This window comes from Poeciliopsis prolifica, unplaced genomic scaffold (assembly GCF_027474105.1).
Source record: "Poeciliopsis prolifica strain line A6 unplaced genomic scaffold, Auburn_PproV2 SCAFFOLD071, whole genome shotgun sequence".
Lineage (NCBI taxonomy): Eukaryota > Metazoa > Chordata > Actinopteri > Cyprinodontiformes > Poeciliidae > Poeciliopsis > Poeciliopsis prolifica.
This window is the reverse complement of record NW_026562446.1, coordinates 1,364,506-1,391,164: the sequence shown is the minus strand read 5'-3', so window position 1 is coordinate 1,391,164 and position 26,659 is coordinate 1,364,506.

Genomic DNA, 26,659 nt, shown 5'->3' with positions numbered 1-26,659 from the left:
CATCAATCGCTTTCATTGACTTCACAAAGGATCTGGACCTTGTGGTGGTCTGTTCCTTAACATCTCAATGAAATACAATGAATCTTGTGGTGTATTTATTTGATTCAGTGTTGTATAGTAACAAAGTAAAAATACTTCACTACTTTACTTTAGCATATTTTGGAGTACATCATACTTTCCTCGAGTATGAAAATGTTTGATAACTTTCACTTTTTCTTGCTGTTCTCTATGTTTTCAGTGTGTTTTCTGGTTTGGTCACATGATCTGCAGACTGACTGACTTTTAATAAAACCTTCAATGGCGGCTAAAGCAGCAGGTCAATAGTGGTGGAACCAAACCAGCTCTGTCTCAACTGTTTGCTGAAAGAACATGGAAGATGGTGAGGAATGTTTTAATAGAGAGCCTCCATCCTCATGTTGTGGCCATTTATGTTAAGTTTTGTGAATTATAATTTGTACCGATTTAGTTTTCTTTTTTTGTGTAGTTAGAATACATTTAAGTTGATTTAGAATCAACATTTGTAATAATTTTTGTAGAATTTGTGGGGAAATAAGAAGTTCCCAACTGCATCACTTTTGTGACGCCAGTGAAAGTGGTTTGGTGATGTATCTTTATCTTAGGCTATCTAATTGCAAACATGAAGTGTGTGTTTCCTTTGTCACTGGTAAAGCAAGGGTAGCACCATTAAAACAAGTGACTAAACCACGACTTGAACTTGCGGCCGCAGTTTTAGCTGTGCATCCGGACAAAATTTCAACTTGGACTCAATCTGAGTGAATCAATCTTCTGGTCTGACAGCACAACCGTCCTGCAGTACATTGCAAACACAACGACACGGTTCAAAACATATGTAGCTAATAGAGTGTCCATCATTGGTGATTTCACAAAGGTTACTCAGTGGAGAAACATCAGCTCAAAGTTAATCCAGCTGATGAAGCCTCTCCAGGCAGGAAGGTTGGCTCTTTTTTAAAGTCTTCCACCTGGATCAATGGGCCAGAATTCCTCACAAAACCTGAGATCCAATGGCCAGCAGGGATTAAGGAATTACCTGTCCATTTAAAAACTGATCCAGAGGTTAAAGATGGGGTCCTGACATGTGCAGCTGTCCTGGAGGAAGTGTGTCCCATCTCTAAGCTGCTCATGTACTTTTCCGGTTGGACAAAGCTAAAAAGATGTGTAGCATGGATCCTGAAAATAAAAGAGAGGCTACGAACAAAGAAGTTGCCAACAGCACATTGTGGAAGTCAAATGTGTGATAAACAGGACAATAAAACGGATGCTCAGCTCACAACTGATGATCTATCCAAGGCTGAGGAAGCCATAGTGAGCATTGTGCAGACAAAACATGATGGCAATGAAACAGCTGCCCTGAGCTCTGGTGCAGTGAAGAAGTCAAGTCATCTGTACAAGCTTGATCCTATTGTTACTGATGGTGTGTTAACATTTGAAAAGATTCAAGGGTCATGAATAGCTTTGCAAGACACTCTGTTATGTAATGTCGTTGTTTATCTGTCTCAATAGAGCTGCATGAGGACCGACGGTTCATGCCTTACACAGATCCTGCTGCATTGAGATCTGCTAGCTTCTCACAAGTCAGGTTCCAAGATGAAGCTTTTTCAGCTGTTTAGCTAAAGAAAACCTGAATTGAAAGGATAAATATTAAAAATTCTTCTGCTTTACCAAACTGTTTTGGTTTATTAGCAAGTACTCTGAAAGTTTTTTTTTTATTTGTTTGCATTTGAAAGTGCTTTCAAAGAGAGTTTCATTCCAGCTGCATTACAGGGAGAGTCATAATACAGCTGAATGGATTCACTGGTGCTTGACTCTGAAAGGCCTTGCTTTAAGGATCACCAAACATAACATTTCCAACCACACAATGCATTACAATGGCCTTCACACAACAGAAACTTGTTTTTTGTTTTTTTTTCTGACAAAGGCCATGCTGCAATGCTGCACTTTTGAAGACTTAATTAAAAGCTGGACCAGCAGTATAAAAAAATAAATAAATTCAATTGTGAGTGTCTCTGAAATTAATATTTAGTTTTATTGATAAGTGTAAATGAGAGAGTGGGCGGACAAAAATAGAAGAAGTTGGAAAGTTTTTCTTTTTTTTTCAGGAGTCTTCAAGAGAGACAGGACACATAGTTAGTGAATATTACTCAAAAGACACGATAGGCTATATAAAAATATACAGTCATATGAAAAAGTTTGGGCACCCCTATTAATCTAAATTATTTTCATCTCTAAATATTTGGATGTTTGCAATAACTATTTCAGTTTGACATAACCAGTAACTTATGAAACAGTAGCATTTGAATATTGAAATGAGGTTTGTTGGACTAAAAGAAATGTGCAGTACACATAAACACAAATTTGACAGGTGCAAAAATATGGGCACGTCACAGAAAGCAACATTAATATTTAGTAGATTCTCCTTTTGCAACAATAACAGCCTCTAGTCACTTCCGGTAGCTTCTAATGAGTTCCTGGATCCTGGATGAAGGTATTTTTGACCATTCTTCTTTGCAAAACAATTCCAGTTCAGTTAAGTTTGATGGTCGCCGAGCATGGACAGCCCGCTTCAAATCATCCCACAGATGTTCAATAATATTCAGGTCTGGGGATTGGGATGGCCGTTCCAGAACATTGTAATTGTTCCTCTGCATCAATGCCTGAGTAGATTTGGAGCGGTGTTTTGGATCATTGTCTTGCTGAAATATCCATCCCCGGCGTAGCTTCAACTTCATAACTGATTCTTGAACATTAGTCTCAAGAATCTGTTGATATTGAGTGGAATCCATGCGACCCTCAACTTTAACAAAATTCCCAGTACCAGCATTGGCCACACAACCCCAAAGCATGATGGAACCTCCACCAAACTTCACAGTGGTAGCAAGTGTTTTTCTTGGAACGCTTTGTTTTTTTGTCGCCATGCATGACGCCTTTTTTATGACCAACAACTGAATCTTTATTTCATCAGTCCACAGGACCTTATTCCAAAATGAAGCTGGCTTGTCCAAATGTGCTTTTGCAGACCTCAAGCGACTCCGTTTGGGGCGTGCTTTCAGAAAAGGCTTCCGTCGCATCACTCTCCCATACAGCTTCTCTTTGTGCAAAGTGCGCTGAATTGTTGAACGATGCACAGTGACACCATCTGCAGCAAGATGATGCTGCAGGTCTTTGGAGGTGGTCGGTGGGTTGTCCTTCACATTTCTCACCATTCTTCTTCTCTGCCTCTCTGATATTTTTCTTGGCCTGCCACTTCTGGGTTTAACATGTACTGTCCCTGTGGTCTTCCATTTCCTTACTATGTTCCTGGTTTTAACTGTCGGTTAAACCAGTTTTAACTGACAGTTTAAATCTCTGAGATAACTTTTTGTATCCTTCCCCTAAACAACTGTGTTGAACAATCTTTGTTTTTAGATCATGTGAGAGTTGTTTTGACGTGCCCATGATGCCACTCTTCATAGGAGATCCAGACTGGAGAACAAGTTGCAATTGGCCACTTTAAATACCTTTTCTCATGATTGGATACACCTGGCTATGAAGTTCAAAGCTTAATGAGGTTGCCAAACCAATTTTGTGTTTCAGTAAGTCAGTGAAAAGTAGTTAGGAGTATTCAAATCAATTAAATAAGGGTACCCAAATTTTTGCACCTGTCAAATTTTGTTTTTATGCATATTGCCCATTTTATATTAGTACAATAAACCTCATTTCAGTACTAAAATATAACTGTGTACATCAGTTATTAGATATATCAAACAGAGATCGCTGTTGCAAACACCCAAATATTTAGAAATAAAATAATAAAGATTAATGGGGGAGCCCAAAACTTTTTCATATGACTGTATCAGTGATGGAACTCAGTGCTCAACATTTCCTGCAGCGGAAATATGAAATCTTAACTGTCTGGACTCCATGTCAGAGTTTTAACGTGTATGACCTTTGAACCGTTACATCCCGTGACTTTGCACTCGCCCATTTGTCAAGTGCAGCATCAGATGAAATGGACCGGGCCACACTGGGTCCAATAGAGGTCCCTGCTAACTGAGACAGGCCGTCGTTGCTCATGTTTGAACCAAGGTGTGTTTGGATGAGCTTCAGCTAAATGATCTCTCTGCAGATGCCGCTGTCAGAGGCCTGGTTAAAATACTCTTAGGGCGACTGTCACATTTGGAAAGACCAAATCCAGATTCTGCTGAGTCATGAGGAAATGTCCCTTTTCTAGAGCCTTGAACCTGTCAGTAGACGGCTTGCTGGCTGGATTTCTTGAATGATATCTCTTGACACATCACAGCTGGTCAGGGCAAATGTGGTCACTGATTCCTGCAGCTTTTGCTCCATTTTAATGGTGAATTTCAATTCCTCAGACACCAGTTTGGAAAAGCTTGTGTCTGACAATTTCTCATTGAAACCAGTTTTTAAACTGAAACTATGTTTTGTTCCGGTTCTTCATACAGGATAAAAATAAGTTGTACTTTCAGGGAATTCAGCTCCAGTCACACTTCACATCCACATTCATATAAACATTTGGACCTCATCAAGGTCAGGACTCCAACCCTTACTTTTATTAATTTTATATTATTTTATATTATTTTAGGGACTTCAACCCATGTTAATCGCGCCATCAACTGACGTTTCTGTGGGTTGGTCTTGTCTGGTCGGATCTCGTCGATCCGTCATTGGCAGAATCAGGCGCTGGCCCGGCCAAGAATTCACTTCCCAGGACTTTGTGATCCAAGTCCAGTGGACTCTGGCCGTGTTCGGTTTCAGTGGGTCTTTCTTCATCTGTCAGCGAACGGATATGTTGGAGATCCAGATCACGGCACCATTTGATAGGTCATTTTTGTTTCCCTAAATAAAAAGAAGCAAAAACAATGTTAATGTTGATCTGTTGTTCTGCAGAAGGAGACATAGAAGAGCTTCTTGTTCCAGCAGCTCTGCCATGTGTTCTGCCCTTTGTTTTCAGATCTGATCTTTTATTGAAGGAAAGAAAGGGGCTCTGCTGATAAGGAAAAGGGGCAGAACAGGAAGCAAACAGAGATTTACCACTGAGACGTTTCTCAGAAGTTCTCCTAAGACCAGCTGCAAAACATGCTGGAGGTTAAAGGTCACACACTTTAGCAAATTCCTTTTCTCAATGGGCTGAGAGAAAACTAAACTAACATTTCAATAAAAAACAAACTGGTAGCTACTTATGTAAGAATAATAATAAAACATCATTATTGTAACAAACATGTTTCTCTTATTTTTTCCTTTCATTCATCAGATTTCATTGAAATATTGATCAGTTTTTCTCAATCTGATCATTTTCTGTTTCTATCGGCTCCTATTTTTCTGAACATGTCAGATTTTAATATTAAATTTTCCTTTTGTGAATGTGCTGCAGTTTTTCTTCATGTGTTTTAAATAAAAACATTTTTTTCTGCATTTGGTTCATTTGCTGCTCATTCTGTTCAGATTTAAATATTTGCATTAAAAATATTTTTTATCAACTCTGCCTTAAGGCCACAGCCAAATCATATTGATAAAAAACCTCAGAAAACGTCTCATTTTAATATTTAATTATAATTTCTGTGTGCACAACATTTCAAATGTTCTAATAATTGCAATGGATAAACATATTCTAACATATTTAATTTCCCCTGATGGAAATCCTGATACATCAACGACCCTGAAACAGATTTTCCTCCAAAATCTCAGTGATTTCCTTTTCATTCTGTCTTGCATCCACATCAGCAGAAAGAGGTTTTGAAACACTGAAATATCATCAGTAGCAACAATTTCTGCATCTAAAAGCTGAAATCTGACTTCATCTAGTTGAGTATCAAGTGGTTGAATGGAGGTTTTAGACTCCTGGGTAGTTTGAGCAGTGAATGTAACAAACAGCCATTGATAGAAAAAGCTGCTGTTCCTGTAATGACGTCAACATGACAGTTTGGTCTGATATGTCAGCCTCCTCTCCATCAGTAAGAGGCGACTGATGGATCTGATGATCCAGAGCAGTGCTTGCTTCAGATCAATACATTTAATCAGCTGGGATTTTCCACTTCCTGCTCCACCGCTGACATACAAGTAAAATGGATGAGGGTTCAAAGCCCAGAAACACTGAATACACCAGTCTCTTACTGCACAGAACACACAGGCCTGGTTCTGGTTCCGGTTCTGATCCATTGTGTGTAACACAGCTGGACCACTGAAGGCTGTTCCCTGATGACTCTGACTTCTGTTCCAGCATCAGACTGATGACTGCAGTCGGGGCAACATCCTGTTGTTTGTCATCATCAATTATCTCAGATTCTCATCACACTGTAATCTCACAGCTTCAGATTCAGGAGCAAGAATCCACCATTCATCATCACATTGTCTCTGTTTGGTTCTGGTTCTTCCACTGCATCTGAATCTCCTCACTAAAGTTTCTCATGTTTTGTCTGTCTTGATGCTTTTCACAGATTCAATGTCCTCAGAACCAGGAAGTTGTTTGCAGCCAGAATAGTAGAAGAACTGATGGGTTTGGACCATCATAGTGTTGAAATAATAATGGTGCCGACTGAATACCAAAATGAATCGGCAGCATTTTAATGCTGGGTGAAAAAAAGAGCCAACCAGGCAGACAAAAGGTGAAATCAGAGACAAACAGTTTCTCCACAGCAGAGAGATGGATCACGGCGCTCTTCCTCCACCTCCTCGCCGCGCCCCATCCTCATCCTCCACCACCTCCACTGAGTTCTGATGGGTCGGTTCAGATCCTCTCTGGAGATCAGACACCAGAACAGAGGCGGATCAGAACCAAACCAGCAGCTCTGCTGAAGCTCAGGAGAACTCTGAGTCCAGATGTGGACCCTGGTCTCCTCCAGAACCTCCTCTGTTCTGCTGTGGAGGAACTGTGTGGCTCCAGTTCTGCAGCAGGACCTTCTCAGCTGCAGCAGAAGAAGAAAAGGACTTCCTGTGTTCAGGTTGGATAGAAACCTGGATATTTTCTAGCTTGTGGTTCTGCTTCCAGCGTAGATGTTCTCCAGGGTTCTGATCTGGATCTAGTGGACTGTAGAGCTCATCAGGTTTCCTCTCATCCACTTTGAGATCTTCAGCCTCCTTTAGATTCAACCTGAAGCTTCTTCTGACAGATTAGCTGCAGCTGATATTTAGCATGATGTTTAGTATTCCAGCCTCAGTTTTCTGTTCTTCATGTGACTCAGTGACGCAGTGACATGTGACTGACATGTAAGAGCTTTAGCCAGGAAAGAGTTATCATTTTTCTTGCTGCTAGTAACAGAATCTGTAATAACTGGCTTCCTTTTTATCTTCTCTTAGGGTCAAACCCAATCTATAATGCAGTGGGTTCAGCGGTAATGTGAACTTAAATATGTTTCTGGTTTCTGTCTGAACTCCCTGCCAGGATGGAATCAGCACTGGGCAGTCCCAGGAAATGTGAATGTGATCCCCAATCTGATTTCAGCCCCTCCAGCACAAATTTGTGGCGTTTCTGTCATATCTTGAAAAACTGAAAGGTGTTTTGAAGAATCTAATTTGTAATTTCCAGTCAAATTCCTTCCAACCTGGACTGTGGCTGATCTTAAAACCTTTCTCACAGATCTCCTCCCACTCCTCATCTTCAATAACAATATTAATTTCTTGTTCCCACTTTTGCTTTATATCTGTAGACTTGTCAGAGAAATGCATCTGTAAATGTTTATATATATAAGATATAATCTTCCTCTTATTACGGTCTGTAAATAACACTAAATGGTAAAATTCTCCTTCTTGTTCTTTGGTCCAACAGTGACACCTAGTGGTTGATTTGTGATGTTAATTTGAAGAACGGTAGATTTTTTCTCCGTGTATTTTGTATTATGCACTTCCTGTTTTTGCTGACCGCGATGAGTCATCGTTGGAGCCTGAAGGAAACCAAAGACAATCTGTAAAATAGCGGCTTGGGAAGCAGATTGAGGTAAGAATATGCGCAATAGTGATTTATGATAAGACATGTTTATTTAAAAGCAGTAGAACATCAGTGGTTTATTGTTAAAAACGAAACTGTGTTTGCTGACGACTTAAGAACACAACGTATTTTTGTGAACATTTATGTTTATTTATACAAGAGTTAAGCATGCCCAACAATTATGTATCCTTTTATTTCATGCTGCAGTTTTCACGGTGTCTGACAAGAAAAGTCCAGATTAATCTGCAGCTTCCTGCGTCTGGCTGTTTATTCCAAGAGGCCGCTGCTTGAACCTCTACACATTTTACCAAAAATATTTCTACAGGTGATGTATTTTGTTTCAAGGTAGGCCATTCTTTGTGTCATAAAATGCCTTAATTGTAAATACTTATAGAAATATTTTGAGCATAATCCATATTTATCTTGTAACTCCCCAAACGACTTAAGAGTTTCTCCACTGAATAACTGATTAACTCTTATTAGTCCTTTCTGTGCCCATCTCTGAAAACCCGAATCCAGTTTGTTTGGAAAAAAGTCAATAATCCTGTTTATTTTTATTATGCAGGATATTGTTAAAGTTGCTCCTATTTTCTTCCTCACCAGAGACCAGACTCTGTTCCCTCCATAAATGGAATGGCTTCAAGAGGTACCAGTGGGCCTGCATTGTTCTCCAGACTGATCCAGTTCGTCTCCTCATCCTGTACAAGCCACTCGATCACAACACGAAGCTGTGCTGCCCAGTAGTACAATTTCAGATCAGGCAGACCAAGGCCACCGTTTTCTCTTGGATTAACATAATTTCTGTCTGATTCTTGGTTTCCTCCTTTGCCAAATAAAGTTATTAATAATTTTATCAAAAATTTTAAAAGTGGAGGCAGGTATCCAATGCCTGGAAAAGGTACGTGGGATTATTTTTTGATATTGAGAGAGTATGATATGATGTGGATGAACATAAATGGTCATATGTTTGAATGGATTAAAGGTTTCTAGAAGAAAGACGAATACAAGTGAGGATGGGGACGGATTATTCTGAGAGTTTGAATATAGATAATGGGACACCACAGGGCAGTGTAGTTTGATCATGTATTGATCCTCATTCTTTAATTTGTTTGCATCTGAGAGAGAGAAAAGTATTCTTTTTCATCTAAAGAAATAAAGGACCCTTTTTTTGAAGCGGTGTGTGCTGCATTACTCCCAGCTTCATTTAAAATTTCTTCTTTAACTTTTTGGACCGTTTGAACAACTGTAAGTTTGATTTGTTTATTTCTTGAACTTTTTCATCACTTTAACTTTTTCCTGATTGTTTCGAATCTCTGATGTTTGGAGAAAAGTTTCACTTCTGATTTCAGCTGAAACTTTAATATCTGCTGTTTGAAGGCTAATCTACATGATTATTAGATTATTGATGAACTGGAATCAATCAACATGATGAACAGCTGATGTTTAACTGTTTTCTTCTCTGAACTAATTCATGTTTTTATTTTCTGGTAATGAACTCTAGTCTCCACCATTAATGTCAGCAACAGTTTCCTGTTGCTTCCTTTCAAAATAAAATATTATTAAAATGGGTTTGATTCAGTCAGATGATTAAATAGTTCATCTTTAATTAAGCAAATAATCCACTTGTATAAATTACTAATTGTGAACTATAAGACTTGTTCAGGTTGAATCAGTGAATGTAAATGTTGCTCCATGTCTCCATCTAGTGGACTGATAGTAGAAGTGCAGCAGCTGATGGCAGCTTCCTCTGCCTCTCTGCTGTCTGACTGCATTCACCTGACACTGATATGAAGCAGAGAAGAAGAGCCAATCAGAGGAGGAGCAGCTGATCTTTTTCCAGCACTAATGATGTAAAGGATGATCAGCGTTGATGTGCAGATGAATGATGTGTGTTTCCTCTGCAGGTGAAGCTAGAAAGTGTGTGTGAGCTGATGTGGATTCAGCAGCATGGATCAGTGTGAGGACAGAGAGGAGGGAGTCCCTCCCTCTAAAACCACTCTGTGTGGGGAAGATGAGAGCCAGAGCAAAGGTCAGAGGTGAGGTCACCATCTCTAACTGTCCACAGCCCTTTTCACACAGCGTTCACTATATCAGGCCAGAACAGACGTGGTGATGAAGCTGCTGCTGCTCCTCTTTGCTGATTAAGTTTTAATCATCATGTTTCTGTCAGGATCCATCAGAGACTCAAACCAGAACCAGAACCAGAACCCAGCTGTGTGTCCTTTAAGAGCAACAGGTCAAAGCGTCATCCCATTCACTTTAAATCTCCTGGATCTCCACCATCAGAGAGGTGAGATGTTTCTAACTGCTGTAAGTGTTCAGTTTATATCTGTTATTGAGGCCATGTGATGATATCAAATTTTGTTGGGTTCTGTTGTCATGGGAACATTTGAATTAATTTCAGGTTATTTTCTTTTTATGTATTACATCAGACTGCAACCTGTCCAGAGCGAGCCTACCTTTTGTCCACAATGTCTTGCTGGACATAGGTACCATCACCCTTCCCCACCTTACAAGGGAGAAGTGATACAGAAGTATACAGACTATGGGTAGAAGGATGTATTACATCAGTGACATGATGCAATACAACAAAGTCCAATAAACTCCAACTAGATCGTTGGTACTGAAAACAATGAAATATCCTGTGTGCAGCAGGAACATTTACATCCAAAGTCTCCATTTGGATGTTCTCCATCTAGTTTAAAGAAGTGTTCATGTAATGTTCATGTGATGTTTCCCGGAAATCTATTTTAACTATCATTCATTTATTGTTACTGCCCCCTACTGGCTAGTTTTAGCATATCAAATTAATTTTCTGCTATCATCTCTAAAATATAAAATGCAAAGAATCTTTAAAGATCCCCAATTATCAAAAAATTACACAACTATTCTGTTGACATGACATTTGAACCACAAACACTGATTTGTGTTTTATTCTGATTCGCATAAGCTTAATTTTTCTAAATTAAACAGACTAATTTATTTTGTACAATATTAATATTGAAACATGAAGAAATAGCAGAGGTGCATTTTATTTTTTGGAGGACATTTGCATTTTTCTCTAAAATCTGACAAAAGACAAGTTTATTCTGAAAGATCAAAGTTTCTATGAATTATTTTTATGATTCCTCTTCCACCTCTGCAGTTCAAACATGATCCAACATGGCAGTTATCAACAATTTCTATAGGTAAACTATATATTACGTGAGTCTGATTAAGCAGTGGGCTTCTGTGTCTCTAGCTGACAATCTGGTTCTGATTGAAGCTCCATCAAATCCTCCTTGGATGGTCAGAGTGGAAATGACTCCTGGTTTCTGCTCAATATTAGAGCTCAATACAAAGATGACCGAACTGTTCTCTTAGACATTTCAGATGAACATGTTGGTCTCAGAAACTGATCGTTCTGCTCCTTAAACAAGGCTGGACATTATTCAGGAGGATCAATGATCAGGAACATGTTGAAAGATAGGACCAGTTCTGATAGGAATCATTTAGAACATCACTTGAGGATCTGTTTGGTTCTCTTTTGTCTCAAATTAATTTTACAATCAGTCAAATAAAAAAAATTTTTAGTGAAAGAATTCCACGTGAAGTTTTTAATGAGTTTTTCTATCAGGATTCATCAAATCATCAAAAGACAACCAGAAACCAGCTGTGTGTCCTTTAAGAGTGACGATTCATTGGATTGTCCAATTAACTTCAAGTCTCCTGAATCTTTATCATCAGACAGGTGAGCTGTAACTGTGGAAATTGAACCAGTAAGTACACAGATGTTTTTATGAATTAGATCAAATTCATAATTTATCTGCAGATAAGTCTAATACTTGTTTAAATATTTATCCATGTTGTTTAGTTAATTTTAGTTAATTTAATTACATCCATTAGCTACAGAATCAGTTCAGCAGGGAAGGAAAGCTTCATGATGTGGTTGGTGAGATCTGATGGAACTCAACCAAACTGAGCTGATGTGGACCATCAGAGGTTCTGCTGGTTCTTAGCAGGATCAACAGGAACATTAAATCTTCACAACTACTTAGATCACCTGGTTCACTGCTCACATCCAGATATCACTTGATATCATCTGTGTGAACAGAGCGTTCACTTCCACTGTCTGGGACATTGTCTCCACCAGCATCAGATCTGCTGACAGTGTGGACTGTTTGAAATGCAAGTTCTGGTCTTCATCCATTTAGTCCATCTTCCTGTTTCTAACTTCGTTGCATAGTGGTCATGTGATGCCAAGTTTTTCTGTTTGAAGGACTTTTAATGTGAAATTCTTGGCGATTTCATCTTTGAAAACTCCTGGAAGAATATTTCCTGACTTCCAAATTGTTCCTGGTTCCTCCACAGAGTGGACCAGCAGAGCTCAGAGGTCCCCAAGGGTCCATCTGTCCAGCAGCATCAAACACAGCTGGACTCCATATTTAAGGTCTGGACATGAACAACTTTTCTATAGGTTCTGTTCACAATTATCTCCATACTCCACTTTGTGGACCAGAAGACTGTGAGTCTGTTCAACATCCATCTGGTGTTTGGCTCCATGACTTACTTCAGTCTGATGTTTCTTTCATCTATTATCCTGTTCCAGATGCTGGAGGAAAACATTGTCACTTTTGTAAAGAATGAGCTGAAGATGATTCAGAAGATTCTGCATCCAGATTACCCAACATGCTTGGTCAGTCAGAGAGATGATGAGGTGTTGGAAGATGATGATGAAGAGGAGAGGAAGAGCACCAGAGAGGCAGTGATGAAGATCACACTAAACTTCCTGAGGAAGATGAAGCAGGAGGAGCTGGCTGACCGTCTGCAGAGCAGTAAGAGGATTTGTACAAAGATTTAACTTCAAGAAAAAAATCCCATATTTACTTTTGTCTGAAGAGATGGAATCACTTTTATTCAACCAATTTTCAGAAAAGGATATTTGTCATTTCTGATTTTACATTTTGCATTGATTTAGAAAATCTTGCTACAGTTTGTCAACATCAACTGAAATCTGGTCTGAAGAAGTTCCAGTCTGTGTTTGAGGGAATTGCTAAAGCAGGAAGTCCAACCCTTCTGAACCAGATCTACACAGACCTCTACATCACAGAGGGAGGGACTGGAGAGGTCATGATGAACATGAGGTCAGACAGATTGAAACAGCATCCAGGAAACCACACAGACCAGAAACAACAATCAGACAAGAAGACATCTTTAAAGTCCCACCTGGAAGAGATCAACCAATCAGAACAGTGATGACAAAGGGAGTGGCTGGCATTGGGAAAACAGTCCTAACACAGAAGTTCACTCTGGACTGGGCTGAAGACAAAGCCCACCAGAACATCCAGTTCATATTTCCATTCACCTTCAGAGAGCTGAATGTGCTGAAAGAGAAAAAGTTCAGCTTGGTGGAACTTGTTCATCATTTCTTTAGTGAAACCAAAGAAATCTGCAGCTTTGAACACTTCCAGGTACTGTTCATCTTTGATGGCTTGGATGAGAGTCGACTTCCACTGGACTTCCACAACAAGGAGATCCTGACTGATGCTACAGAGTCCACCTCAGTGGATGTTCTGCTGACAAACCTCATCAGGGGGAAACTGCTTCCCTCTGCTCTCCTCTGGATAACCACACGACCTGCAGCAGCCAATCAGATCCCTCCTCAGTGTGTTGGCATGGTGACAGAGGTCAGAGGGTTCAATGACCCTCAGAAGGAGGAGTACTTCAGGAAGAGATTCAGAGATGAGGAGCAGGCCAGCAGGATCATCTCCCACATGAAGACATCACGAAGCCTCCACATCATGTGCCACATCCCAGTCTTCTGCTGGATCACTGCTACAGTTCTGGAGGATGTGTTGGAGACCAGAGAGGGAGGAGAGCTGCCCAGAACCCTGACTGAGATGTACATCCATGATGATCAAGTTTCTGGGAAAACTGGCTTTTGATCAGCTGCAGAAAGGAAACCTGATCTTCTATGAATCAGACCTGACAGAGTGTGGCATCGATATCAGAGCAGCCTCAGTGTACTCAGGCGTGTTCACACAGATCTTTAAAGAGGAGAGAGGTCTGTACCAGGACAAGGTGTTCTGCTTCGTCCATCTGAGTGTTCAGGAGTTTCTGGCTGCTCTTTATGTTCATCTCACCTTCAACAACTCTGGTGTGTGCCTGATAAAAGAACCACAAACATGTAAGAAAGCTTCATTATTTAATGAATCTAGACGACACTCTCTCCATCAGACAGTTGTTGACCAGGCCTTACAGAGTCCAAATGGACACCTGGACTTGTTCCTTCGGTTCCTCCTGGGACTTTCACTGCAGACCAATCAGAGACACCTACAAGGTCTGCTGACACAGACAGGAAGTAGCTCACAGACCAATCAGGAAACAGTTCAGTACATCAAGGAGAAGATCAGTGAGAATGTGTCTGCAGAGAAAAGCATCAATCTGTTCCACTGTCTGAATGAACTGAATGATCGTTCTCTAGTGGAGAAGATCCAACAGTCTCTGAGTTCAGGAAGTCTCTCCACAGATAAACTGTCTCCTGCTCAGTGGTCAGCTCTGGGTTTCATCTTAGTGTCATCAGGAAAAGATCTGGATGTGTTTGACCTGAAGAAATACTCTGCTTCAGAGGTTCTTCTGAGGCTGCTGCCAGTGGTTAAAGCCTCCAACAAAGCTCTGTAAGGACACACATTGTTACTGTATTTATTATTGATTGAGATAAATCTAATAATTGTTTAAATATTTATCCATGTTGTTTAGTTAATTTTTAATGCATTGCCTTGATTTCACTTAATGTGCTCATTTCACATTGAAGCAGAAAAACATCTTCTTTCTGCTAAAACTGAAACTGGGTCAGTTTAGTTAAATATGGAACTAAATGACTAAATCTAGCCTCCTTGTTTCCTGTAAAGGAAGATGCACAACTCTAGAATAAGCCAGCTCACAACAAATGGCCAAAGATGTTTAAAATAAGATACTTCATTTACATTGTTCACAGAAAACCCCCCACAAATTTTTATGAATTGTTTCACACATTTTTTTTCCTGTCTCCTCAGACTGAGTGTCTGTAACCTCTCAGAGAGAAGCTGTGAAGCTCTGTCCTCAGTTCTCAGCTCCCAGTCCTCCAGTCTCAGAGAACTGGACCTGAGTAACAACAACCTGCAGGATTCAGGAGTGAAGCTTCTCTCTGCTGGACTGAAGAGTCCAAACTGCAACCTGGAAACTCTCAGGTAAAATGTTCTTATTGTTGGTGAATTCAGATTTCTCTCCATTACCTGATGTCTGATATTATTTGAATGTTATTTCCATGTTAGATTATAACATTATAACATGTCTGACTAACATGGAAACCATGCTACAATTTCAACACATAACGATGGATGATTTTTATTTGCTCCATTTTGAAAGAACAAAGAAGAGATGTAGTTAGGAAAGTGTAGATCAGGCTTTGACTGATAATGTTACTCTGGACACTTGACAGATTACTGCATCCTTGGTGCACAAAGGATCATTATAGCAATCCTTTCTCTCAGCAGTTGTTGTGAAACCTCATGTTCCGTTTAGGATCTTTGCTGCAAGATGCTCCTGGCAGCAAATTGCTGGATACAAGGAAGGGGAGGAGAAGCATTCCATGCCTAATGATAAACCAATGCTAGTAGCCTCAATTCTTTTGAGCTCAAAGAGTTTCTCTGTATTTTTCCAAAACTATTTGATCTGTGTCTCCCATGTTTTAAAGTTGCTGCCAAGTAACACAAGCAGATCCAGGAAGTCACCATAATGAAAGCTCTGAAACTCCTCGTAGATGAATGCCTTTCCTTAGCCAGTCTCAGTGACACCGGCCTATCCGCTCTCCCACGGAAATAACCTGCAAGCAGCTCCTGGTTCTATACTCCTCCATGTCAAAACTTCAGGATCAACCCACTGTGATCTAACCAACTGAATCCCAACAACATCCCTCCAATATTCATAACTCACCTCAGAACTGAAAGATGGTATTATTGATTTCACCTTTCAAAGGATCTCAGTCTCACTCTACCAATATTAATTAGTGTTCTCTCCAGGCACTGCTAAATCAAAATCTCTGCCTCATATTTACCTTCTTGCACATATTGTAAATAAACCCTCATTGTATTTTCATTCTGGTGTCTGCTGAGTGATTCTGCATATGGGTTAAACAATTTTCAAAGATCATAACAGTATTATTAGGATTTGATATTAACAGACTGAGCTGCAGTTTCCCCTTTTCCCTCCTAAAAATGACAAGATCAGACCTTGGGCTTTACTTCAACATTCTCATCATGTGATGAATTTTATGAAAAACAGATTTTCCTCCCTGTCTCCTCAGACTGAGTGGCTCTAACCTCTCAGAGAGAAGCTGTGAAGCTCTGTCCTCAGTTCTCAGCTCCCAGTCCTCCAGTCTCAGAGAACTGGACCTGAGTAACAACAACCTGCAGGATTCAGGAGTGAAGCTTCTCTCTGCTGGACTGAAGAGTCCAAACTGCAACCTGGAAACTCTCAGGTAACTCTGGGCCATCCATCCGTCCGTCCGTCCATCCATCCATCCATCCATCCATCCATCCATCCATCCATCCATCCATCCATCCATCCATCCATCCATCCATCCATCCATCCATCCATCCATCCATCCATCCATCCATCCATCCATCCATCCATCCATCCATCCATCCATCCATCCATCCATCCATCCATCCATCCATCCATCCATCCATCCATCCATCCATCCATCCATCCATCCATCCATCCATCCATCAGTTCAGATCTTGGTTTCTACCTCAATCTTCTCATTTTCTCATCATGTGATGAATTGTGTGTCTGCAGCTTCTCAGGCTGTTTGTCTCAGAGGAAGGCTGTGCTTCTCTGGCCTCAGCTCTGACCTCCAACCCCTCCCATCTGAAAGAGTTGGACCTGAGCTACAATCATCCAGGAGACTCAGGAGTGAAGCTGCTGTCGGCTGGACTGAAGGATCCACACTGGAGACTGGAAGCTCTCAGGTATGGAGGAACCTGCTGCAGGAGCAGAGAAGGTCTGATAGAGGAGGAAGAGGAGAAATGTCTTTAGTCAGTCTGCTGGCAAACATTTAGTTTGAAGCTGAATAGTTAACTTGTTGCTCAAGGATAGTTTCTGTCAGTTGCTGCTCAGTTTCCATCTCTGCATCCAGTTAAAATAGGGAAAGATGAAATTTGAGATTCTCTCTGGTTTGCTTGAAACTGCTGTTTTCCCTCAAACCCTGATGCTGTTCTTCAGCCTAGATTTCTACTGAACTCTTTCTGTTCTGGATTAATTCAGTTCATGGTGGATTGTAATTTTCTCTTGCCAGCCTCCTTGTTCTCTGTAGTTCAGTCCCTCAAGACAGGAGGATCATCTACAACATAATCCCGGTCACAACAAAAGGCAACATAAAAATATCTGATGTAAAAAGTCCTTTCAATTTTTCTAAGAAGGATATTGTTGACTGGAAAAAGACATTTTGAAGAATTGTTTAATAACATATTGTCCTCCCTGTCTCCTGTTGAGAATTAAAAAGAGGACTAACTTGAATTAGCTCGTTAATTCATTCCTCTTGTCCTAGATTCTTGTGTCTGTATATGCGCAGTGAGAAAGAGCAACATACGACGTTAGACTTCAGATATTCAGTTTTATCCAGAAAAATCAATGCAAAAAGAATGTTACAATAAGCATCTCACCTAGATTATCAAAAGCCCAAGACATGACAAAACAGAAACAGTTAACTGAGTTGAAGGGAAACAAAAACAAACAAAAATGCATTTCTTGGAAATCTCTCACCCAGCAAAAGAGATTCGAACATCTGCTGTAAAGCAAACCATTTTATAAGAATCTGTATTCCCCTCATTTAAATATATGCATTAGGAGGTGTGTTTCTCCTTTGTGTGGGCTGTCTTAATGTTAATTTTATTACCTCTGAGTCCTACTGAAACACCCAGCTCTTCTCGTACCAGCCTCCTTATGCGATCTGATTTATAGCGTGCATCTGAAATGTTATCTCTGCCTCAAAATGATTCAACAAGAAACCAGGTGTTTCTAAACAAAGACGCACAAAATCTATTGCTTAATACTAACTATAAGTTTTTGGATCTAAAACTAACTAATTGAAACATGCTTTTTAATGCTTAAAGAAATATATTAATATATTAGATTATATGTTGTAACAGACTTCTATAGTTTTTAATGTTTGCCTGAACTATTCAGCCCTGAGTAAAGAATTTATTGCCCTGATAGCCAATACACTCCCTTTCTGAAAACCCTCCTTAGGGAGTACAAGACTGCTTTCTGATTAGAAATTTATGTAAGTTCAGAGAGTCACCAGTTGTCTTAGTTTGGATTTGTATCTAAGTTTATCTTAACGTAAACGTTAACTTGTGTGCTATTGTGCTACTTTAAAATTCTATTTCAACACTCCTCAGACTGAGTGTCTGTAACCTCTCAGAGAGAAGCTGTGAAGCTCTGTCCTCAGTTCTCAGCTCCCAGTCCTCCAGTCTCAGAGAACTGGACCTGAGTAACAACAACCTGCAGGATTCAGGAGTGAAGCTTCTCTCTGCTGGACTGAAGAGTCCAAACTGCAACCTGGAAACTCTCAGGTAAAATGTTCTCCATCCTGGTGAAGCCAGATTTCTGTTGTTTACCTGCTTTTAAAATTGATGTAATTATTATTTGTTATAATATGGATGTCTGACTGTTGCATGATTTACCAGGCTAAATCTCAACACATAATAATGGCTAATTTTCATTTACTCCAGGCTGAAAGAACCAAAAAGAGATTTATTAAGAAAAGTGGAGGTCAGGCTTTGACTGATAGTGTAACGCTAATTCCTTGACAGATTGCTGCAACCTAGTAGAACAAAGGAGCATCAATGCAGATCCTTCCAAACAGCAGTTGTTGGAGTTAATTAACCATTGTGCAGGAAATGTTGATTTTCATTACCTGTAAAAGGAAATACAGTTTTATTAATATTTGATATTATTAATACTTTAAGAACCAGTTTCTTGAATAATTTTGTCTTGTGAAAATATCCAGTTCTTGGTTTCTACCTCAATGTTCTCATTTTCTCATCATGTGATGAATTGTGTGTCTGCAGCTTATCAGGCTGTTTGGTCTCAGAGGAAGGCTGTGCTTCTCTGGCCTCAGCTCTGACCTCCAACCCCTCCCATCTGAAAGAGTTGGACCTGAGCTACAATCATCCAGGAGACTCAGGAGTGAAGCTGCTGTCGGCTGGACTGAAGGATCCACACTGGAGACTGGAAGCTCTCAGGTATGGAGGAACCTGCTGCAGGAGCAGAGAAGGTCTGATAGAGGAGGAAGAGGGAGAAATGTCTTTAGTCAGTCTGCTGGGAAACATTTAGGTTGAAGCTAAATACTTAGTTAGCTAATTAAATATTTAGACGCCTCATCTGGAGGCAGAGATCATCACCCAGTTTTCTGGAATATTCTCCAGACTAAGAACGGCTCACAAGGAAAATTAAAGAGTGGGATGGTTTAATAGTTTAATAGGGACTCTGACTAAATTAATCACAGAAGTTCAATTAGATTTCCTTGATGATCTACTGATGGCAGAAAGACTTTAAAACAATATTTGATGGAGCTTCAGACCAATCAGCCCCAAGAAGCAAAGAGGAGAAGAAAAGTAACTCCATGTTGGTCAGATGGATGTTTAAAGTTCTGGGAGAGAAAATAAAAAAACTTTAGATTTTAAACAAAACTCACAACTTTCAGGATTTAATAAAATATAAATGACATAAAAGTGAAGAAAACATTCATGAGGTAAAGAAAGAAGTGAGAATTTTATCAGTTTCATTCATTTAGTAGTTTGATCTCCACCAGGGGCGACATCTGGGAAATGATCAAAGAATGAAAGGAATCAGGAGAGAATGGAAATCCCTTGTTTTCCAGAGGAAATGAAGAATTGCAGTGATGATGTGAAAAAGTAGAATTGTGCTCTGTTGACTGGTAGAAATTAAAAAACAATAATAAAACCTTTTAGACAGATCCAAGAAAAGACTAATGTGTTCAGGTTTTCAGCAGTTGGGAAGCTTTTGGGAATATTCAATAAAGTCTGGGAAAAATTCCCAACGTGTTGGAAAACCAGGGAAATATCCATCCGACCAATCAAATTCCAGATCAAGAGCTCTGATGTCATATAGGATAAATAATGGAAATGTAATAAGAGAAAGAATCAGATTTTATTGATAAAGTAGAGGGATGATATCAGCCCATCAGATGGTTTAGAAGAGGGAGAGGAAGCATCATGGGACTGCAGAGGTCCTTCACCTGATCCTGTTGTTGGGACAAGAACTTTGTTCCTGAACTTAAGGACAGTTTTCATGTTTCTGTACGTAAGTAGATTTAATCCTGGGAACTTTTACTCCACTACATTTTAAAGTATCTGTACTTTCTACTTCAAACATTTCTATAAAGCGTTGCGTTTACAAGTTACATCCAAGTCGCTTTGAGCTTTTTGATTTGTTGGTTAGTTTGAAAGTAATCAATGATTCTGGTGCCTTTGCCTCCCTGATATCATGAACTGATAACTTTCAAAAATTCACCATCAAATCTGAAAAACATATGGAGGCAAGTTAAGCTGCTAAACTCTGAGTTCTGGATGTGATATTTTCAGGGTAAGATGTAGCCTTCACACGTCTCATTCATGTTTTGCTACACTAGTAAACGTATGAACTTTTATCAGTCTATTCCAGGGTTTGGCAATTCCAGGCCTCAAGGATCTCAATGTCTCCTGAAACCTTTAGATGTGTTTCTACTTCAACACACCTGAGTGAAATAATGAGGTCATTAGCAGGACTCTGCAGAACTTGACTGCATTTAGGAGGTGGTTCAGTTATTTGATGCAGGTGTGTTGGACCAGGGAGACACCTAAGAGTTGCAGGACACCGTCCCTCGAGGACCGGGAATGCCCACCCCTGGTCTTTACTCTTTCTGAACTTATAGGCCCTATTCACATGTGCCACTCAGGTTGCGTTCCAAACTCTGTTATTCTTATACCAATTTGATACATTAGTTCCCCAATGTCGGTCCTCGAGGGCCGGCATCCTGCATGTTTTAGTTCTCTCCCTGATTTAACGCGCCTGGATAATTTGATGGCTCGTTAGACGCCTAAGAAGAACATTGACATGCTGAAAAGGTTGTTACTACCAGCAGGGAGGGAACTAAAACGTGTAGGATGCCGACTTTGGGGACCCCTGCATTAGGGGCTTCCGCATTTCCCATACATATGTCCTGGGTCACTTTTTAGCTGTTAAAACGGTTTAATCTGTTGTTTAACAGGTTCATAACATTGTTTTCCGAAATACCATCCATCCATTTTCTGAGCACCCTTCTCCCCAACGGGGTCGGGAGGTGCTGGTGCCTCTCCAGCTGCGTTCCAGGCGAGAGGCGGGTTCACCCTGGACAGGTCGCCAGTCTGTCGCAGGGCAACACAGAGAGACAAACAGGACAAAAAACCATGCACACTCACACCTAGGGAGAATTTGGAAAGAGCAATTAACCTGACAGTCATGTTTTTGGACTGTGGGAGGAAGCCGGAGAGAATCCACGCACACACAGTAAGAAAATAAAAACTCCATGCAGAAAGACCTCGGCTGGGAATCGAACCCAAGACCTTCTTGCTGCAAGGCAACAGCGCTACCCACTGCGCCACTGTGCAGCCCAACATGGAATACTCAAAAGCTAAAAACAAACGCAAAAAACAGAATCATCTCTTTCTGAGGCAGGAGAAACAGTTGTGATGACAGACTTTAAAATAGTCTAGAAAACGGTCAACGAGGGTGTGTCCTTTGGTATGTGGAATAAAAATTACTATAGAAATTAACTCACTGGTTGGAAAAGTGAAATTGTCATGTCGGGAGTTAGATGTCTAGCCCACATGCAGAACACAAACACAGGAGTGGATGTAAAGTGAACGGTGGTTTATTTACAGTAATGAAAAACAGTGCAAACAAAAGACAACAGCGGTTCTGGTCCAGGAGGGAGATTGGGTTCACAGAAATGGTCACTCACTGGGAGAAAAGACAGTGGAGATATGATGAGTTCAGGATCGTAGGCGACGGGAGAGTTGGCTGAAAATTGGAAATATCTTACTTGTGAGATGGTTTGTGGCCTGGAGGGGATAACTGTAGTGTCCAGGGTGTAATTCCTTCGGGGTCCTGAGGGATCAGAGCTCCGTCACCAGAGGCCAGGAAACCAGAGAGGAGTGAGTCGGAGGACGGACAGGCAAGACCAGGCGGAGAGCAGGACGGAGGAGCGATACGACTGCCGGTCAGGGATTTCCAGGAGGAGTTATGATGCAAACGGAGCAGGTGAGTCTGGGTGCTCAGACAGCTTGTGGTTGGTTCCACAGTCTCGCCAGGAGGTTCCAGAACACCTCGGGAGAGAGACCGTTACTGGTAAAACACTCAGGCGTCGAGGTCCTGGCAGTCTGCTCCTCTTCTACTCTCATCTGACGAGCGAATTGATTACAGGTGCGCCAGAAACACGACACACCCCTCTGGAAGGCGGTGAGAGTAGTCCATCTGGTGGTGGATGTAGACATGGCAGGCAGGCAAAACTCCACAAAGAACACAACGACCCCGGAACACAACAGAAATATGTGAAAGTGATGAGATGGATCTTTATTGATCATTTGTAATGATGTTAAACAAAAAGAAAGGGCACTGAATATTAAAAAAGTCTTAGGTGAGAATGTAAGGGGAGAATGTTGGATAACAGGAAATGTGTATATGGCGTAATTTCAGGTATTCTCCTGATGTGCCAGTTGATGATATTAAATCTAATCTGTCAGGAGGGAAAGGTGTTGAAGTCAGATGGTTGAAAAGGAACCAGGATGGAGAAAGGAGTGATAGCTTTTCTGTCATGATAAAGTTTGAAGAGAAAACTACCAGACAAAGTATTTGTGGGATATATGAGTTATGATGTTGGACCATTTATTCCTCCACCTCTACAGTGTTTTAAATGTCAAATGTTTGGACATGTTGCAGTGGCATGCAAGGGGAAACAGAAGTGTGGGAGATGTGTTGGGGATCATGAGTTTGGGAATGTGAGGAGGGAGCTCCTTTAAAATGTTGTAATTGTGGAGGTGAACATAGTTCAGGTTTCAGGGGATGTCCTGAAACCTGAGGACGTCCCTTGTCCTCAAGGTTTCAGGACATTGTCGGAGCAGGAATACTTCCTAAGAGTTGTTTTTGAGGGAAAAGATTTCTGGCGCCAGAAAGGTCGATCTGACCTGAATTTATCTGGAAAGTACAAAATGTTGGACCAAAACTCGGGTTGGAAAGTACGCTGTTTAGATAGATCAGAACAACAATTATTATTAATTGACTTGTTTTGCAGTTCTTGGATGGAGCAGATGTTCAGATGAGAGGTCAGTAAGAAATTCGTGGAACTCCAACACACACTCAGTCAATGGGCAGCCAGAATCTTGACGCAAAACCGACTTCATTGGAAGCTATAAGAATGTCTGTAGACAAAGAACGGAGAGATTTTGGGGACTTTTAATTTTGAGACTTTGAGATTTGAGAAACTATGTTTGTAATGATGCATCGTGGTAAGAGTGTAAATAAATCTCCCAACCCGTCGTGGCTGGCAGTAAGAACTCGTCTCTGTGGTTTGTTATGTTTATCTATATATTTGAGAGTTTATTCGCCTCACAATTCTACTATAAATTGGTGACCCCGACGAGTGAATTGAACCAAATCAAAGTTAAGGAGAAGAGAGGCGACACTCCAGATTGTCTGCGGAGAGAAAGCCGTCGGGCCCGATCACTCAGAAAAGGTAATACTTTTTTATCTTTTCACTTGTTAAGTACTGAACGGTTTCCTGTCTGCTGATGGTCTGAAGTGCTAAAGTGTGATGAAGTTTTTTTTCTGCTTGCCATGGACGAGTTATCTTTGCGCAAAGATCGAGCTGCCTAAAACTTTGAGATATCTTATATTTCGACCCAATAGCGGCTCGAAAAAATAAACACTTCGTCAGTCTGGTTCTCGCCCTGTTTGGCGATGGTAACACAGGAAATCTTGACTTATTTCCATGATAAGTTGCCGTATATCAGCCAATCTGGTGTAGCTCTTCGGAACAGGCACTTTCATTGAGCTGACTAATAAATAAATAGCACGATTTGTTAAATATGGCAAGAGGCCATGCACATGCGTAAACTTTGAACCAGCTGAATCCACGAAGAGAGATCGTAGGTGGCGATCTCTAGGTGAACAGGTCAGAGAGCTTCCGAACCTTCCCCGGCCAAAAGCGACGGAACTCTCAGTGCCATTCTCTCCAGAGAGAGAGAGTGAGCCGTTAGTGAGAGAAATAATAGATTTCTCTAAGGTGACCTGAGAATATTGTGGAATAAGAAACTGAGATTATAGAAAAAAAAGAAGCTAAGAATGGGATCTTAATGTTGTTGATGAAAAAGCGCTAAGAAAAGGTCAAAAAGGTCATAAGACCACGTCACCGTACCGGGCCGGCCGTGGCTCTTTCCTGTCTTTTTGCTTGTGGAAAAAGTTCTACAAGTTAAAAAGATGGGGGCCTGTTATATTTAAGTTGTGTGACCTGTTGAAAAATGAGTAAAAGTTGTGAATAAAGACGTCTTAAGAATTTTGAAAAAGAGCTCTAAGTATTACGTGAGTTAAACTGCAGTATTTGTTCTTTAATTTTGTTGTTGAGATCTCTAAATAGAATGTTAAGGATTCTGATGCCAAGGCTGAAATAACGGATGTCCTAACATATTCAATGGTGTGCACACATTAAAATTGGACAGCAGCTAAATAAATCAGTAGACAAATAATTCTTACTTTATATACCTTTATAACTAAATATATTAGTTAATATATACTATAATTAAATTAAATATATACAGTAGTCATATCCCCGGGGAGGAGGAGTAGCAGGAGAAAGAATAAATACTAGAGCTCCCCCTGTACAAGAGCTGCAGAAGTACAGAAAATTAAAATTACTAATGGGATCCCTTCTGTAGAAGCGGCTAAAAAAGTGCCTGTCTAACCAATGATGCATCCAAAGAAAGTGATGGGGTAGAAGAAGGAAGTTTTAATTGTCTGGAATGCAATAAGATTAAAGATGACACTACTCATGAAGAAAGAGAATTTTGTTTTATTCATGGTGGAGGTTATAAATTGCACTGTTCAAACACAAAGGAAAACAGAAAAAATTCAAATCATTGTGAAGGCAGCACAAAAGTATCTTAATGTTAAGAATGCTAGCTGGAGTCAAATCAGGAAAAACTGAATGAGACACAATCTTCTTTATTTTCATCATGCAGTGGTGGCCCTTCTTCATCATGTTAGTTATATTCCATTGGAATGCAAGGAGTCTCATTAGTAATGGTCTAGAGTTCAAGAAATACATTTCTGATTTGATCATTAAACCTCATTTGATCTGCATTCAAGAAACTTGGCTTAAGCCCCAATTAGAGTTTGTAATCCCTGGATATTCAACAATTAGACATGATAGAAAGGAAAGACCAGGTGGGGGAGTGAAAACTTTTGTGCAAGATGGTAAAAGTTATAAAGTGGAATCAATAGGACAGAAATATGATCATTTTTTTCCAGATCTTTATAACTATCAGATTTCAGTGATTAATTTGTATAATTCTAGCAAGAAGTTGAACATTCAAGATCTTAATGAAGTAAATGATCAGAATAAAGGAACGACTGTATGGTGTGGTGATTTTAATTCACATAATAGTTTATGGGAGTCTAAATACAGATTCAAATGGGTTAGTTATTGAAGAGTTTCTTGAATCATATTCACTGGTTTGTGTCAATGATAGATGTTCTACTAGATATGATTGTAATAGGGATTTAGAAAGTGTGTTAGATCTAACATTGGTGCAAAGGGAATAGCAGGAATTACATCTTGGGAGTTGCTGAGTGATTCTCCTATGGGATCATTTTCCAATTATAATGACGGTTGGTTCTAAAGCAGTTAAAGAACAGGAAGTAATGATCCTAGATGGAGATTAAGTCAGGCTAACTGGGATTATTTCAATATTTTGTTAAAAACCAGTTTGAAAAATTAGATGAAAACTTGTTTTTTGATGTGTAATTATGTAATTCAAAGATTGTCTGTTATTATTAATGCAGCAGAAACTGCCATTTCTAAAACAGGAGGAAGAAGAAATAAAAATCTACTCCATGGTGGAATGAGCAATGTAGTATTGCTATAAAGGGAACAAATAAAGCTTTTAAATTGATGGCATACTTCTGAAGCTTTAATTCAATATAAGAAAACACAGGCTATAGTTAGAAAGACAATAAGGTGCTAAGAAGGCTTGTTGGAGGCAATATTGTAATTCTATTGGTAGAGAAACTAAGTTAGCTGAGATATGGAGAGTTATTAAGAAAATGAATGGTGTTAAGAAAAACGTTTCCTTACCTGAACTAGAATTCAATGGGAAAATTGCTGTTAGTAATATAGAAAAGTTAGTTTATAGCAGAAACGTTGATTAAAGTACATAGTTCAGAAAATCTGTCTGAAGATATAAAGAGTTATAAAGAGAAGATTTTAGCTGAAAATCCAGGAGTCACTAATAAGAAAATCATCTCAAATCAAGAGTTAGATTTGACTTTTACTATGAATGAGCTGAAAAAAGCTAAACAGTCAACACCAGTAAAAGATGGACTTTGTTATATAATGCTTAAACATTTTAATTATATATCGCTTACTGTTATTTTAAAATGTTT